General features: G+C 53.7%; 1 protein-coding gene across 2 annotated transcripts in view; it reads left to right on the forward strand.

Moving 5' to 3' along the window:
• COL26A1 (collagen type XXVI alpha 1 chain) overlaps positions 1-15971 on the forward strand; it is a 166505-nt gene that overhangs the window by 119402 nt on the left and 31132 nt on the right. The gene's annotated exons all lie outside the window — the stretch shown is intronic.

Consider the following 15971-nt stretch of genomic DNA (forward strand, 5'->3'; position numbering starts at 1 on the left):
GTTTTCCCCCACCCCACCCTCAGCCTCTGGCAACCATCCCTCTACAATTCTGTCTCTGGAGATTTGGCTATTCTGATAGGTCACATGGAGAGAATCACAACATAGGACTCTGCATCTGGCGTCTTTCACTTAGCATAATGTTTTGGAGGTTCATCGACATCGCATCGTGTATCCGTACGACTTTATCACGGCTGGATAATATTCCGCCGTGTGTTGATCCGCTCATCCGGTGGTGGGCATTTGGGCTGTTTCCACCTCTTGGCTCTTGTGAAAAGTGCTGCTGTCAACAGTGAGCCTGGGTGTACCTTGCTGTTTGAGTACGTCTTCACGTCTTACGGGTGTATATCCAAGAGTAGAGTTGGTAGGTCATGTGTTGATTCTATGCTTAACCTTCTGGATAACCACCAAACCGTTGTCCTCAGCAACAGAACCATTTTTTTCATCAGCAAGGTATGGAGATTCCAGTTTCTCCACACCTTTGCCAATACTGGTTATTTTCTGTATTTCTTCAGTTACCTTTTCATTAGCGTTAGCGTATCGTATCTTCCTCCACTCTTACATTCAACCTGTCTGTGTCGTTAAGTGGGTTTCTTGTCAACCACATAAATTTGGTTCTTCAGCATTTTTTTCCATTAAAATTAGTATTCATATTCTTGAAATATCTATTATATTTGTCACTGTTTTCTGTTACTTGCCCTTGTTCTTTCTTCTTTTTTTAAAATGACTATTTTTTAAAGAGAAAGAGAGGGAGACAGAGTGCAAGCGGGGGCGGGGCGGAGAGAGAGGGGAAGACACAAAATCCCAAGCAGGCTCCAGGCTCTGAGCTGTCAGCACAGAGCCCGACGCGGGGCTCGAACTCACAAATGGTGAGATCATGACCTGAGGCGAAGTTGGACTCTTAACCGACTGAGCCACCCAGGCACCCCGTGTGTCTTCTTAGGAGAACTATGTTCAGGTCCTTTGGTCTTTTTTTTTTTTTTTTTAAATTTTTTTAATGTTTATTTATTTTTGAGAAGAGAGAGACAGAGCATGAGGGGGGGAGGAGAGAGAAAGAGGGAGACACAGAATCCGAAGCGGGCTCCAGGCTCTGAGCTGTCAGCACAGAGCCCAACATGGGGCTTGATCCCACCAACCTCAAGGTCATGAGTTGAGCCGAAATCAACGCATAACCAACCGAACCACACAGAGGCCCTTAATCCATTTTGAGTTAACTTTTGTATATGGTGTGAGGTAGGGGGTCTAACTTCATTCTTTGCATGTGGATATCCAGTGTTCTCAGCACCATTTGTGCAAGAGCTGTTCTTTCCCCACTGAATGATCCAGGCACCTTTCTTGAAAATCAGTTGGCTGAAACATATGCTTTTTGTTTGTTTGTTTGTTTTGTTTTTTAAAGTTGGGTGTTTTCCCTGGCTCTGCCACTTTCTAGTGTGTGCCGTGGGGAGAACCTTATTCTCTCTAGGCCTCCATTTCTGTGTTTGTGAAATGAAAACCTTGGTTTTCCTTCCCACTGAGGCCGTATGGCAGTCTCCCAGGGACCCCATGTTTTGAGTTGACTTTGCCGGTACAGGGTGGGGATCGTCCCTTCCTTGCCGCCACTTCCTGCTGATCCTTCTCTGGCTTCTGCAGGGGGAGCGTTTCCCTTTTTCTTTGGTTTAGCTACTGAAAACCTGGAGGGTCTGCCAGCCTCTCGCAGCCCATTCTCCCCACGGCCCATCTGAGGGAGGGATGCTAGTCTTTCCCATACACCTTGTTGCTGCTTTATTCTGCAACTATAAAAGAACTTGACCAGTAAGTTGGAAGTGAAATCCCCAAGTCAGGCCCAAGTCTCCGCTGTGTTGCCAGGATTACACTTCTGTTGGGGGTGGGAGGTGCGGCATGATACTGGGATTACCACAGTCCTGAAGAGGCCGTAATATTCAAGCCCTAACAGATGCCCACCCCACACCTCCCTTCCTCTCAACAGTGCCTGATGCTAACCTGTGCTTTCCCTTTCTTCTCAAGGAAGAAAAGTCACATCTGTATAGGGCGCTTGCTAACTCCGGGTCAGGCTGGGTGTGGGTATGGTGGGGATTCCTGCTGCCTTGCTCCTGTAATTCTTACCATAGCCATGTGAGGGCAGTAGAGCGGCCCACAGGACAGATAAGTACACAGGCTTCCTGGGAGGCCCTGGGAGAGGTTCCTCAAGTGCTGATGTAGATCTCTGCTGGGAAGGGTTGGGGGCGGGAATCACTACCTCCCTGCTCACCCTCCTTTTGGGGAGACCCTGAAGGAACTCCTCAGACTTTTGCCAAAACTTGCAAGTTCAGTGTTCTCCAGCAGTCGGTGGTTTCTGTCCTAGAGATGTGACTCTTTGCTTCATCTTCTAGAAAACCTCAAGCCCCATGTGTATCTGATGGTTGACGATTGTGGTGGTGGTTTGTCCGGTTCCGTTTTTGCTTTTTAAAAAATTTTTTAAGTTTATTTTATTTATTTATTTTGAGAGAGACAGAGTACACATGAGCCACGTAGGGGCAGAGAGAGAGGAGAGAGAGAATCCCAAACAGGCTCCGCACTGTCAGTGGAGAGCCCGATGTGGGGCTCGGACTCACAAACCATGAGATCGTGACTTGAGCCGAAATCGAGAGTCAGACGCCCGACCGACTGAGCCACCCAGGTGCCCCTCTTTTTAAATTAAAAAAAAAAAAAGTTTATTTATTTATTTTGTTTTATTAAATTTTTTTGGGGGGTGTCTGGGTGGCTCGGTCAGTTGAGCAACGGACTTCGGCTCAGGTCATGATCCCACTGTTTGTGAGTTCAAGTCCTGCGTCAGGCTCTGTGCTGATGGCTCCGAGCCTGGAGCCTGCTTCTGATTCTGTGTCTCCCTCTCTCTGCCCCTCCCCCACTCATGCTCTGTCTCTCTCTGTCTCAGAAATAAATTTTTTTAACCTTTTTTTTTTTTTAACATTTATTTATTTTTGGGAGACCAAGAAAGACAGAGGGCAAGAGGGGGAGGGGCAGAGAGAGAAGACACAGGATCCGAAGCAGGCTCCAGGCTCTGAGCTGTCAGCACAGAACCCGATGCAGGGCTTGAACCCATGAACTGTGAGATCATGACCTGAGCCGAAGTTGGGCACTTAACCCACTGAGCCATCCAGGCACCCCATTTTTGTTTATTTATTTATTTATTTATTATTTATTTATTTTAGAGAGAGAGAGCATGAGCAGGGGAGGGGCAGAGAGAGAGAGAGAGAGAGAGAGAGAGAGAGAATCCAAGCAGGCTCCATGCTGTCAGCACAGAGCCTGATGCGGGGCTTGAACTCACAAACCGTGAGATCATGACCTGAGCCAAAATCAAGAGTCAGACCCATGACTGACTGAGCCACCCAGGCGCCCCGCCCCCAATTCTGCTTTTTATACCTGCGTTCACTCCTGGTTTCACTTGCCTTTTCTGCCCTGCTGTTTCCTCCCCTTCGTCCTGCCACCTGCTCCCGACCTGTTGGCCTGGCGTGTGTTAGCATCTCCAGCCCATCCTCCCCCACTTCCTTGTCTGTAAAAGGAGGGACCGAACTGGACCTCAGGCAATGGTTTTAACATTTAGGGAGTTTTGCATTTCCTACTCTTGAGAATCGGACAAAGCTTTAGACAGTTTTTCCTAGAACATGCCCAGGCAGGGACACTCGTGCTCGCAGCTTCCAAGGGTTCAGAGACTGTGAAAACCTCTCCGGGATTGTCCTGAGCTCTCGTGAAGGAGCCTGTATCCAAGGTCTTTTGGGCGAGGTGATAGAGCGAGGAGGGATCACCCTCAATCCTTGCCCGGCCCCATTTCCCATGACGTAAGGGTGGCTTTTCAAATTCTCATTGCCTGCCTACCTGAGTGGCCCAGAGCTTTCTCAGCAGATCCTTGCCGACAAATACATTTCATACTGACAGAGCGGTAGACCCCTTTGGCTCCCCCTCAGACCTCATAAGTGGGGAAGAAACCAAATGCTCTTGGGGAGCAGAGTGGCGTGCCCAGGAGACGGGCTCAAAGTGGAAGTCACCCAGCTTCCGGCTGACCTTGGACAAAGCCTGGGCGGCAGGAAATGGGGCTAAACCGGGAGCCCCCCAGTGGGAGCAGGGAACGTGGGTCCCTCTTTACAGGGAAGGAATAAAGATTCCTCTGCCTCTTCCCATAAGTGGGGCTCATGTCTGTTTCCCCGAGCTGGGACTGAGTCACAAAAATTCTTTTATGATCTGTTTTCTGGCCCTCGCCCCTGTTGTTTTTGGAAATCTGTAAGCAACATCCTAAATTTCCTCTGCCTAATTTTAGTCTCTGGGAACCGCAGCCAGATGATGTCAGACTGAATATTAGATGCCATTGGTCTCCCGAGGCCCCAGCTCTGTCACCGGCCTCCTGCCACCACCCCCGACCCACGGGCTCAGGTGGGAGATGTCACGGTCATCAGCCACAGCAGGAACCTTACTTCTCTATAGGAAATGCCCTCGGCATTTGGTACCCTAAACGCAGGGCCGGGAAAGGTTTTCCCAAAGGGAAGGGGCAGTTCTCTCTTCATCAGGAAGCTTCTCAGGACATCCGGTGCACGCCAAGAGCCTACTGTGTAGCCAAGAGAAATGGGCAACCAAGTCTGACCTCATTATCTGGGGGCATTTCCAGGTTCCCAGGCTCTGAGGCTTATACAACTTGAGGGACTTTTAAAGAAAACAGAATACGTAGAAAACTTTATGTTTATGGAAACCCCTGAGCACGTGAATGCATGGCCCAGGTTTCTGTCGCGGCCTCGAAGGAGCCCTTGGGAAGGAAGGTTCTAGAATCGTAAGCTTTGCGGTGAAGCCACTTTTGCTTCTCATTCCCTTTGTGAAATTGTTCACCAGCTTCTGCCCCTCTGAGAATAAATAGCAGGCCCCTTAGCAGGCTCTCAGGAGGGCCTCCCCTCCTCTCCTCTTTCCCGCCGGCCTCAGATGCCCCACGTTCATGGCAACGGAGGCCGACCTGATGCTGGCCTGCCAGCAGGCCTTGTGCACTGCCCGGGACGGGTCAGACTGACGCCCCCTCCCTTGACGGGCCCCCAGGGCCCCAGCCACGGAGGGTCTGCCTCTCTCGGAGCCGCCTGAGCCCCAGCTGGGCTCTGGATGCCGGGCCTCCAAGAGCTCAGGGACGCAGCCCTTCCAGGGTGGACGTTAGGGACGGAAGCCTCTCCCTGGGAGGCACGGGAGTCTGTTTCCTTATCTTCAATCGAGGTAAACAGCTTTGCCTGCCTTTTCACATAGAAAGCGAAGATGCTTTGGTCGCTCCCTGAGTCTGCACTTGGCCCGGGTTCTGCAGCCTTTGATCAAGCCCACGGCCCCCGTGTCGTGTCCCGGGCTGGGGGCTGCAGTTCCCTTATAAACAAGTGGTGCTAAGCACCCTCGTGTTCCGCTGGGACCCCGAACTGCCGGCCCGGGCCCCTGGCCCTTCCGTGTTCATTGCTCGACCCTGATGGAGGTGGGGGGCGGGGGGGGGGGCACACACAGCAGCCTCTTCCCTTCCCCTCACGCACAGGCCCACGTGACACAACCCACGCTCCTGCACACAAGACCCACGTGAGCAAAACGCACACAAAAACACGCACACGCACGGGCCCGCGGGACTGCGCCGCATCGACACGCGCACGCGTGAGAACGCACGCTCGCACGTGGGCACACATGCCATGGGCTTCTGAACCCGCCCTCTGGAGGCTTCTGGGGGCTTCTTTTGCTCCTGCAGGAGGCCAGCCTGGAGCAGAAAGAGCCCCGGAACTGGAGGGGGAGCACACTGGTCCTGCCTCATGCAGGGTCGGCTGACCGTCTCCATGTACCGTGTCCCTGCCTATGAAATGAGGATTCGGGGAGCACCGTCCTGACCGTCCTGGGCCAGAGGGAATAACGCTCCGTATGCTGTCACTGTCCCCTGGGGGGGGTGTTTTTGGTGAACAAGCTGGACCCCACTGGGTTCCCGGGAGCCTGGCTGCTGGCCCCCAAATGTGCAGTTCTCCGCCCACCCTGAGAGCAGAGACGCCTCACTGAGGCTGGTGAACTTGACAGTAAGGCTGCTGGCCTGGCCCCGGGGGCAGAGGGCTTGCCGAGGGGCGGGCCCGGACCCTTCCCCGGACACTCCAGGCGGGACCCAGATGCGGGCAGGATGGAACCGGGAGCACGTGTGTGGCCATCCCGTCTCCGCAGCACAGGGGCTCTCCTGAGCTGGCCACGTGAGGCGATTCAGAAGCACGGAGCGTCCCCTTCTTTTCACGAGGGTCCCGTCTGAGCCCGGGGAACAACCGGTGGCTCCCCGTGAGCGGGGACCTCTCTGGGCCCCGGAAGCATTCGGCAGCCTGCAACTTGGAAAACTGAGGCCCGCTTAGGTCAATAGGGGGCCTCCAGGGCTGGACCCCGTTTCAGGGCCGGGACTCCTGGGGGCTCAGTGTGAGGACCGCAAACCGAACTCCCAGGGCCAATTCCCAGTTACTGACCTGGCTTTCTGGGGATGATCGTGTCCTGAACCTGCTCCATCTGGATTCGGGTCTGAGTTGATCAGGCACTTTGGGTCGTAGCCATCTTACTGGCTCTGTGACAAGCCGCGTGCCACCTTATTTGTTCTCCATTTCCCTACCTGGAAAATGGGTCTCAACTTCATAGCATTGTTGTGGGGATAAAATGAATTAATATACGCAGTGTGCCTAGCCCCCTGTGTCAGTTGTAATTAGTATTACCGTCCCAGCAGAGAGAAATCATAAAACGGTGGAACTGACCAATGGGCTGACCCCTCTTCTGCAAGGTCACTCCTGTGGGGCCTGCATCCCGGGCAGCGGCAGGAGCCAGCTGAGTCCTCCTGGGCTCGCACGGCGGTGCTACCACTCACCCTGGCCAGGAGGGGGCGTTGGGGGCCTCAGTTTCCCCATCCGTCAATGGAGACGAGAGGGCCCACATCACAGGGATGGTGCGTGAAGGGGCAGGGGTCAGGGCAGAATGGCAGCTGCTTCAGGAACCACAGGCCGCTGAGTGCGGTGCAGAGGGAGGACGTGGGAAGGGTGGGGGTCGGGGAGGCAGGCTGGGGATGCAGCGGCTATACTCCGAGGGCCTCGAAGGACGAGTCTAGGAGTTTGGATTTCACACCACAAGGGATGGGGGGGGGGGGGGCTGTTGTCCCGTGGATGGGAGACTTGCTGTCGGGGAGCTGGCAATGGCCTGAGGAACCCTAGCCAGGCTGACACGGCTGTACGATGGAGAACTTTCTAGGACTCATGTCACCCCGGTCTCTGGGCTAGCTTTGTCCCTGACTGGCTGTGTATTCTTAGGCAGATCCCTACCCTCTCTGGGCCACTGGCTATATCCAGACAAGCTGGGGCTTGGCTTCAGTGTTCGCCGAGGGACGACCGGCGGGCACAGCTCTCACAGGCCTCCCGGGAGTACAGACCAGCCCCAGTTGCCGGGAAAGGGATATCGTGGCCGGGGACGGGTCGCTGGGCCACTGGCAGAGCCCAGACAGACCTGAGCTGGAGCCCAGGCTCCCAGCATCATCTTGGGAATGTTTGAAACTTGGGAAGGTTTGAAAACTGCCCAAGTGCCACTTTTCCATGCCAGTAATTCTGCCTTGTTTATATACTGGTTCCACCCTCGGGAAGCCCTCCTTGAATCACTTGTCCCAGCCCTTGGCTCCTTTGGCTTGCTGTTGCAATGGTCTTGCGGGCTGTCTCGCCTGGGGCGTGGAGCTATGAAGAGCTGTGTGTCCTCACTCCCTGAATCTCCAGTGCCTGGGACAGCGCTTGCTGGCCAGGGAGCTCAGCCGTGTTTGTCGAATGTCTGTGAGGTCATTTACTATCTACTGGTCCAAATATTTGGCGGTGGTAAGAGCTTTACTTTCCTTAGAAAGGATCCTGTGTCCCAGAACCTTCCAGGGTCATTTCCACCTGGGCAATTTCCATCAGGAGCTGATGCCGAAAGCCTGTCTTCCCCCCTTCACATCCAGTCTCAAGCCTGCCTCCCAGAGCTGGTAGCTGTTTGTTCCTGCCCACCTGGTCCAGACTCTCACAGGCCATCGGGCCCTGGGGCCCGAGGGGGAGCATTCCGCCTCTTGGCTTTTTGAGTCAGGTATCAGCCTAGAATGTGCTATAGAGAAGGCTAAGCGACTACCATGATGGGGGGGGGAGGGGTGGTGAGTGTGTGTGTGTGTGTGTGTGTGTGTGCGCGCGCTCATGTGAGTTTGTGATCCCAGCATCAGATTCATCGTGCAGAGCTTGGACGTCAGAGCTGGCAAGAGCCTTAGGGATACTCACACACCGTATTTTGTGGATATATGTATATATGTAAATATCGTCTATACATATGCTATGTAAAGAACTTTGGGCCCAAGGGATTTGGCCATGGCCAAGGATCAGGAGCGCTTGGGTGTGAACCCACGATGAGACATCACACACCGGGAATCTCTTCATAATCTAGGCACAGATGACCTCTCAAGGCTAGATCACTACGAAAGTACCAGCACGTTAAGTACTGGGTATCCTACCCAGTACCTGGATCAGCCGGCGGTCTAGCAGGAAGAGAGCAGGGGGTGAGGGAGGGACCAAGAGTTGGGTCCCGCAGGACCCGTCCAGGCACTGCCCCCTCCCCAAGCTCAGGTCACCTAAGGAAGCAGACAGTTCTGCAATTAATGCTGGGTCACCGTGGCAGGTGTGGTGGGGTGGGGACGTGGGTTTCGGGAACCTGGGACCAAGGTTTACATCTGAGCCAGTACAGGGGTGAGGCTGGAGGCTCCCGTGTTGTAGACACTTTAGATCTGAGACTTAGTAAAAGGGGAGACAAGAAAAGCTCACCCCTTGCTCCCGGAGGCTGCAAGGAAGCTTGTCTGTCTGGACTCTGGGTGGGGAGAAATGAGCCCGAGAAATCAGTCTTGGGCCTCTGCCTCCCACGGGCTCAGGACTGAAACTTACCCTACCTCTGTGGCCACAAAGCTGGTTCCGAGTTGGAGCTAAAAATGGCTCAAGTAAAACATCCAACATGAAAAGATTAACTATTCAAATCCAGCAGTGCGGGATGGCGGGGCGGAAGTAATCGATCACGGCCAAGCAGAGTTTAGAAAATCTACTCCTGTAACTCAGCTCGTCAACAGTTGAGAAGCTCCAGTTTGACACCCGTCAGTGCTGAGAAGTCCTGGCAAGCCAGGCAGGAAAGGGAGCTCCGGTCACACAGATCCCAGCTGCGAGTTACACGGCCAACGTCGCACTAGCCTGAGTCATTAGAAGTGTCCCTTTAAACTCGTGAATGGGCTCATACGTGGAACTTGAGAAACATAACAAGAGACCATGGGGGAAGGGACTGGGGAAAAAATAGATACAAACAGAGAGGGAGGGAGGCAAAGCATAAGAGACTCTTAAACACAGAGAACAAACTGAGGGTGGATGGGGGGTGGGGGAGAGGGGAGAATGGGGGATGGGCATCGAGGAGGGCACCTGTTGGGATGAGCACTGGATGTTGTATGGAAGCGATGAATCACGGGAATCTACCCCCCAAACCAAGAGCACACTGTATACACTGCGTGTTAGCCAACTTGACAATAAATTATTGCCTGGAGGCAGCCACCAGGCTTCACCCCAATACCTTGAATTAAAGGAATAAAAGGCAAATAGAAGAATGACCTTCTGTGTGACAGAAGGCAGCATCACCAGAGCAAAACCACAGGCCACAGACAGGGAGGAGGTGTAAACCGTGTAAAACTGACGACAGATTGGTATCGGAACTATGGAAAGAGCTTCCGTGGATCCGTATGGAAAAGGATAATCCGATAGAGAAATGGGCCGAGAACATGAACAGGCATTTCAGACTCTGAGGCCTGCCTCCGACTGTCTCGTGCATCCCCGGCAATGGCTTTGTTTCTGGTCTGAGGCTTCTCCCGTCTACCACTTTCTCAGACCTGCACTCTGTGCGAATTCTGTTTTCTCTCTAACCGGTTCAGGGCTCTTGGAGGTGGCTTTGATTATCCTCCTCTGCTGGGCAAGGTAACTGGAGTTCAGAGGGTTCAGTAACTTCCCCAAGGCCACACAGCTTCTTGGGTGGCAGGGTCCAGAGAGATGAGGAAGCCTTAAGCTCTTAGGCAACCCCTGTAAATCCCGTACAAATGCCTGCGTATTCTTCAAATGTGTTTTAAACTACTGGGCCGGTGGTGGGGAGGGAAAGTGTCTCTAAGAAAGAACCAGATGGTATCTGAGTGATCCTCCAGGCTGGAAGAGAGAGGCAATTGAACCATCGTCAGCGAAGGGGAGGGGCCTTATCCAGGTTGCCATGGCAACCCCCTCCGGCTGGGACAGGTGATCGGTTTGACCCTGAGAGCCAGGAGTCTGGTCATCTACTGACTCCTTCTCCATCCTCCCTGGGTCTCGACCGGAGGCCAGCGGAGCCAGGGGTCCAGCCAGACCTCCTCCTGGCCAGCTGACCAGTGGGTGGTGGCCCCTGAGGGATAGGCATGCAGGGAGGGGGCGGGCCAAGCCCCAGATGCTGCCGGCTTCTGTGTGGGTGCCACACCCCAGCTCAACGGGGGACGGGCCTCATCCCCTGCAGCTCCCCGAGCATCTGAGAACTGGGAGCAGGAACTCCAAGACCTGTCCAGCTCTTGCCCACCCTGAGCCCAGGGGCAGGAGGTAGCCGATTCTGTACCCCCAACCCCGGCAGGCAGAGTGGCTTCTCTTTGATTTGTTATCTCTCAGGGTCCCAGAAGAAGTTGGGTGTGTAGGAAAGAGACTTCTCCCTGTTAAAAAGCAGTTGAAGACTGCTCAGAGCCCTTCTCCAACATGATGTCAGGCCTGTAGTCCCTCCAGCCTGGGATTTGGCCACAGGAAACGCCCCGTACTCACCTCCCGGCTCCCCTGAACAACCGTCGTGAGACAGGTGGCCCCATGAGGAGGCCCAGGCCTTTCCTGGAGGCCAACCGACCCCTGAATTAAAGCTGAGCCACCTCAGGCCTTCCCCTTGCCTTTGGAGGAGGAGGGACCCCGAGAGGGGAGGGGTCTGTTCAGGTGTTGCCCCCACCCCCGTGTGTCCTCCCTTTTTGCTGGGGGCTCACTGCCCCCTCCAGTCCCACCACCTGGGGACAGACCAAGGACTCTGCCATCAGTTCTTAAAACTCTGCTCTCGTTTCCCTCCAGAAGCCCCGATGACCAAAGAGACTCCGCGCCTCCTTGCTGTCTTACGGACCCCTTATCTGTGTCCTCCTGAGCCTTGGCCACTGCGGAAGGAGGGGGAAGCCCCACCCGGGCTCCAGGTTGAGGGTGCTCCTTACCGCCCCCTGGGGTTCAGAAGTCCCTGGGCAGAGTCGGGTGACATCTCCCGTGGTCTGGAGGCCCCCTCCCACTCCACTCCCCCCTCAGCCAGCTTTGTGGCCAGTTTTGCTTTGTGGCCCTTGAACCTTGACCTTCGGCTTGGAGCCCTGTTAAAAGGGACTTCGCCGGTGACACACAGTACCAACCCCACGTGCCCAAATGGGCCCGCAATCGCAGAGCTCGTCTCCCTCGCCTGTGCTTGGTGTCATCTTTCAGGCCCTTGCAATGCTGCCCGCCAGCTGCATGAGACCCTGGAGATATTTACGATCTGTTTCTGGACGAGGAAAAAGGAGTAAGACGCTTCAAACGGTAACCTCGGATTAACAACACGAGCCTCAGAATCCACCCAAGAGAGGCAGCTGAATCACTGATTCTGAAAGATAGAACGTACCCCGGGGATGACCCCACCCCACCTTCTTGCTCCCCCCAAAGGCTGCAGAGACTGGCTCCCCCCCCCACCGCCCCGGCTTCGGGGACCCCACCTGAGGGCCATCAAGTACCTTATCCTGCAGGATTCTGGCCCCTCCACACCCACCCACGCCATCGATTTCTGGGGACGGCCGTCCCCCAGCCATGCCAGGCTGAAGGGATTCACTCCTCAGCCCGTATGGAACAGTGTCGATGAATCCAGCAAATCTGCCACCAACTGCTACCACTCACCTGTCCGGACAGGTGCTTCTCCTCTCCTCCGGGAACCTGTCTGGCAGGTGACACAGCCGTGGCAGGGCTGTAGCAGCCTCGGGGAGCCTCAGGGTCCAGGCACCAAAGCCCGTGCCCCTTGCTTGGGCGCTGTCACTGATGTTACAGTTGTGACTCCTTTGCGTGTGAGGTTTCCAAGGTGACCAAAGGGATCAGAAGGTGGACATCTTTATTTTTATTTAATTTGTATCTTTTTTAATGCTTGTTTTCGAGAGAGAGAGAGCGAGCAAGAGAGAGCGCAGGGGAGGAGCAGAGAGAGAGAGAGAGGGAGACACAGACTCCAAAGCAGGCTCCAGGCTCTGAGCTGTCAGCACAGAGCCCGGTGAGGGGCTCGAACTCGGGAACAGCGAGATCATGACTTGAGCTGAAGTCGGACTCTTAACCGACTGGGCCCCCCAGGTGCGCTGGAAGCCGGACGTCTTTAAACAAAAAGTACACAGGCTTTGGAGCCCCTGTGATCCGGTTCCCGCCCCTGCCTTTAGGGCTTCGGGCAGCTTTGTCACCTCTCACACCTCTGGAGACCACTCTCCACAGGCCAGGGACAAAGGTCTGGACCGGCCACACAGGGCAGGGACTATTGTCTAGGCTTATCGTGGAGGGAAGCTGAGGGCCCCTGACAGGGAGCGGCTGAAGCGAGATGGCCCAGGACCCCTGCTCCTCGCCCGGAGTCCGGGATGCCCGAATCCCACCCTGCGGTCAGGCGACCTCTCCAGAGCACGGGAGGCTTCACAGGGGATCACATTTCACCACAGCAGCCTGAGACGAGCCCCCATGACAGGGTCCATCTGCTGGCAGGAAGCAAAGCCTGGCTCCTTGGCCCGAGAGGAGGGGAAAGGTGACACCCAGCCCCCGTGCCTTCTGGCTCCAGTTACACTTAACTGCCTCAGGGAATGACCCAGGGGAAGCGGAGGCCCAGAGAGGGCTGTGCCCTGCCTGAGGACACACAGAGCAGACCCCACTTCCGGTCCATCAGAGGCCAGGCTTATAGAGCAGGGACAGACCCCTGGCCTCCGTAGCTGGTGGGCTGCTGACGGGGGCCTGCACCCCTCCTTCTGCAGCCTCTTGTGCTCACTGGGTTTCTTTTGCTAGGGGGAGGTCCCTGGCCTTCCCCTGGGGACACTGGGGTTTTTGTCGCAGCTCTGTGTGACCTGGGGAAGCCTCCTCCCCTCTCTGAGCTGCGCTTTGTACAGGTCGGGACCGTGGATTGTGGTTCCTCACAGGCCCCACAGGTACCAGGTGAGGCCAAAGGTGTAAGAGAGCTTTGTAAACCACAGGGCTCTGTGTAAATGGAGAATGCTTCCAGGCTTTCACCCATGCGTCAGCATAGGACCAGACAGACAGACAGACACACAGACAGTGTGCACGCGAATGTGCATGCACAGAGACGCTCCCTGTAGACTGCTCTGCCCTTGGACCTGACCGTGTACACACGCATACTGTACCCACATGCGTGTTCTCACGTGTCTGCATTTGGGTGGGGGACACGTGGCTTCGTCTCCGCCTTTGCCCCTCCCTGCACCCCCTACCCAGCGGCAAGAGCCCACACGGGGTGGGGTGTTTGTTCTCAGGGCAGGGAGAAGCGTCGGAGGGTGACGTGCCAGATGGGTGGTTTAGGATGAGCGGAACAGCTTGGCAGGTTTTTCGAAAACTGACCGCTCCTGTGCCCCGGCACCCACATCCAGAAATAGGACATTTTCATCACCTTAGAGGCCCTCCCACTGCCTCTTCCTATCACCGTCCTCCCCCCAAGGTAACCGCTGACCTGAATGCCACGCTCAGAGCTCTCCGCCCGTGTTGGAACTCTAGATGAAAGGGATCACACAACGTGCTCTTAGGGGTCGTCGTTTTTCACCCAGCATGATCTTGGTGAGGTCCACCCACACGGCTGCATGTGGTTTGTGCTCACTTAGTACCGTTAGCGTCCCATTTTGTGAACATTCAATGGACCCAGACGTCCGCTGATGGAATTGGGGCTATTTATAACTTGGGGTTGTATGAGCGACGCCACGGGGAACATTCTTACACGTGTCGTTTGGCGAAAGTATTTATTCATTTTGTTGGATAATCGCTTCTACTCAGCCTTGTTAGAAACTGCCAGGTATTTTTTTTTTTCCAAGTGGGGATACCCTGGACACTCCAGTGGCACTAAGCATTCCGGTGGCTCCCATTCTCTGTATTACTCGGCATCATTAGTCTTTTTTGATTTTAGCCATTCTGGTAGGCGTGTGGGAGTGCTCCACTGTGGTCGAATCTGCATTTCCTCGTGTGGCTAATGAGTTGGGCCCCTGTGCAGATGATTTTTGGCCATTTGGATACTCACTTGGCATATATGTGTTTTCCTAGAATCCTCTTCCACTCGGTGATAGGCCTGTTCATTCCCTTCTGATGCAAATAGATTTTTAAGGTTTTTTTTTTAATGTTCGCTTATTTTTGAGAGAGAACCTACTGAGCCACCCAGGTGCCCCAATAAGTTCTTAATTTTAATGCAGTGCACTTTGTCAAGGTCTTCTTTAATGCTAGTGGTTTTTGTGTCCGGTTGAAGAATTCTGTGTCTGTTCCGGGGTCACAAAGGTAGTAGCCTTTAAGAGTTGTTTTACCTTTTGCATTTAGACCTACGCTACATCTGTAATTGGCTTTCACGTGTGGTGTGGGCTAGGGGTTGGATTCTTTTATTTTTCTTTTCCACTTGACCCAGCACTCTTTATTGAAAACTCTAGCCTTTCTCTGTGGTACTGTACTTGGGATTCTCTCTCTCTCCCTCTCTTTCTGCCCACCCCCCCCCCCACATGTACTCTGTCTTTCTCTCAAAATAAATAAACTTAAAAAAATAAATAAAGGTCTCAATTGAAAGAAGTTTAAGTCTTCCCCTTTTGTTCTATTTCTTCCAGATCGCCCTGGCTTTTCTTGGACCTTTGTGTTTTCATATGCATGTCAGAATTCACCTGCCAGTTTCCTAACACACACACACACACACACACACACACACACACACACACAGCCTTCTGATATTTTGAATGGGATTGCATTGACTCTATAGCTCAACTGGGGAGAATGAACATCTTCACAATATTAGGTCTTCCGATCCATGAACATAGTATATCTTTCCATTTCTTTAGTTCTTCTTTAATTTCTCAGTGATGTTCTGGAGTTTTCAGTAGATTTATTTCTAGATAATTTGATAACTGCATGATATTTTGGTGAACATTATCATTTTAAAGTTTCACTTTCTGTGTGTTTATTGCCAGTAGATAGAAATAGGGTTGATTTTTGTAAACTGTCTTTTTATTCCAGTGACCTTGCTAAAATAACTTAATGATTCTAATCATTCCTCCTCAGATTTTGTTGGGGGGAAGATGCTCTAGGGTGTGGTCAGCCATGGTCCACATGGTTCAAGGTCAAGACCCACTGTCCTTGAATTCTGGGCTGGATGTGGAGGTAGAGAGAATGGAAGACAGATTTGCCCAGCCTGGTCAGCAAAGTCTCTAGGGCCATGGTGAGGTACAGAAGTCTCAGACTTTGTCCATGCTTAGCCAGGGTCCAGGCACTGTCTGCACATCCATTGAGAGTTGCTGCCCCAGCCGGGGCACATAGCCCAGCTCACCATGGCCTCAAGAGAAGGGAAGCCCTGGGTTCTAATTTTGGTCTTTAACTGACAAGCTGTGTGACCTTGAGCACATTGCTGAACCTCTCTGAATCTCATCCTTTTCACTCGCAAATGGAGGGCACTATGCCCAGGCATTTCTTTCTCTCAGCCAGTAGGTGCCTGGTAAACACTGGTGAATCAGTTTCACTTACCAGCATTGTCCCTTTTGCCCATGGGGTGATTCTGAACATTGCCAGAAAGTTCTGCGGTCCAGGGGCTGCTAACGTGGGTGCCCACGGGGAGGAGGTGACTGGCTACCATTGTGCTTTGAGAAGCTTCGGTGCAGTTGGCCCTTTGGGGATTTGTGTTTCTACCATGAAGACACC

Source organism: Leopardus geoffroyi, chromosome E3 (assembly GCF_018350155.1).
Source record: "Leopardus geoffroyi isolate Oge1 chromosome E3, O.geoffroyi_Oge1_pat1.0, whole genome shotgun sequence".
NCBI classification, from domain to species: domain Eukaryota; kingdom Metazoa; phylum Chordata; class Mammalia; order Carnivora; family Felidae; genus Leopardus; species Leopardus geoffroyi.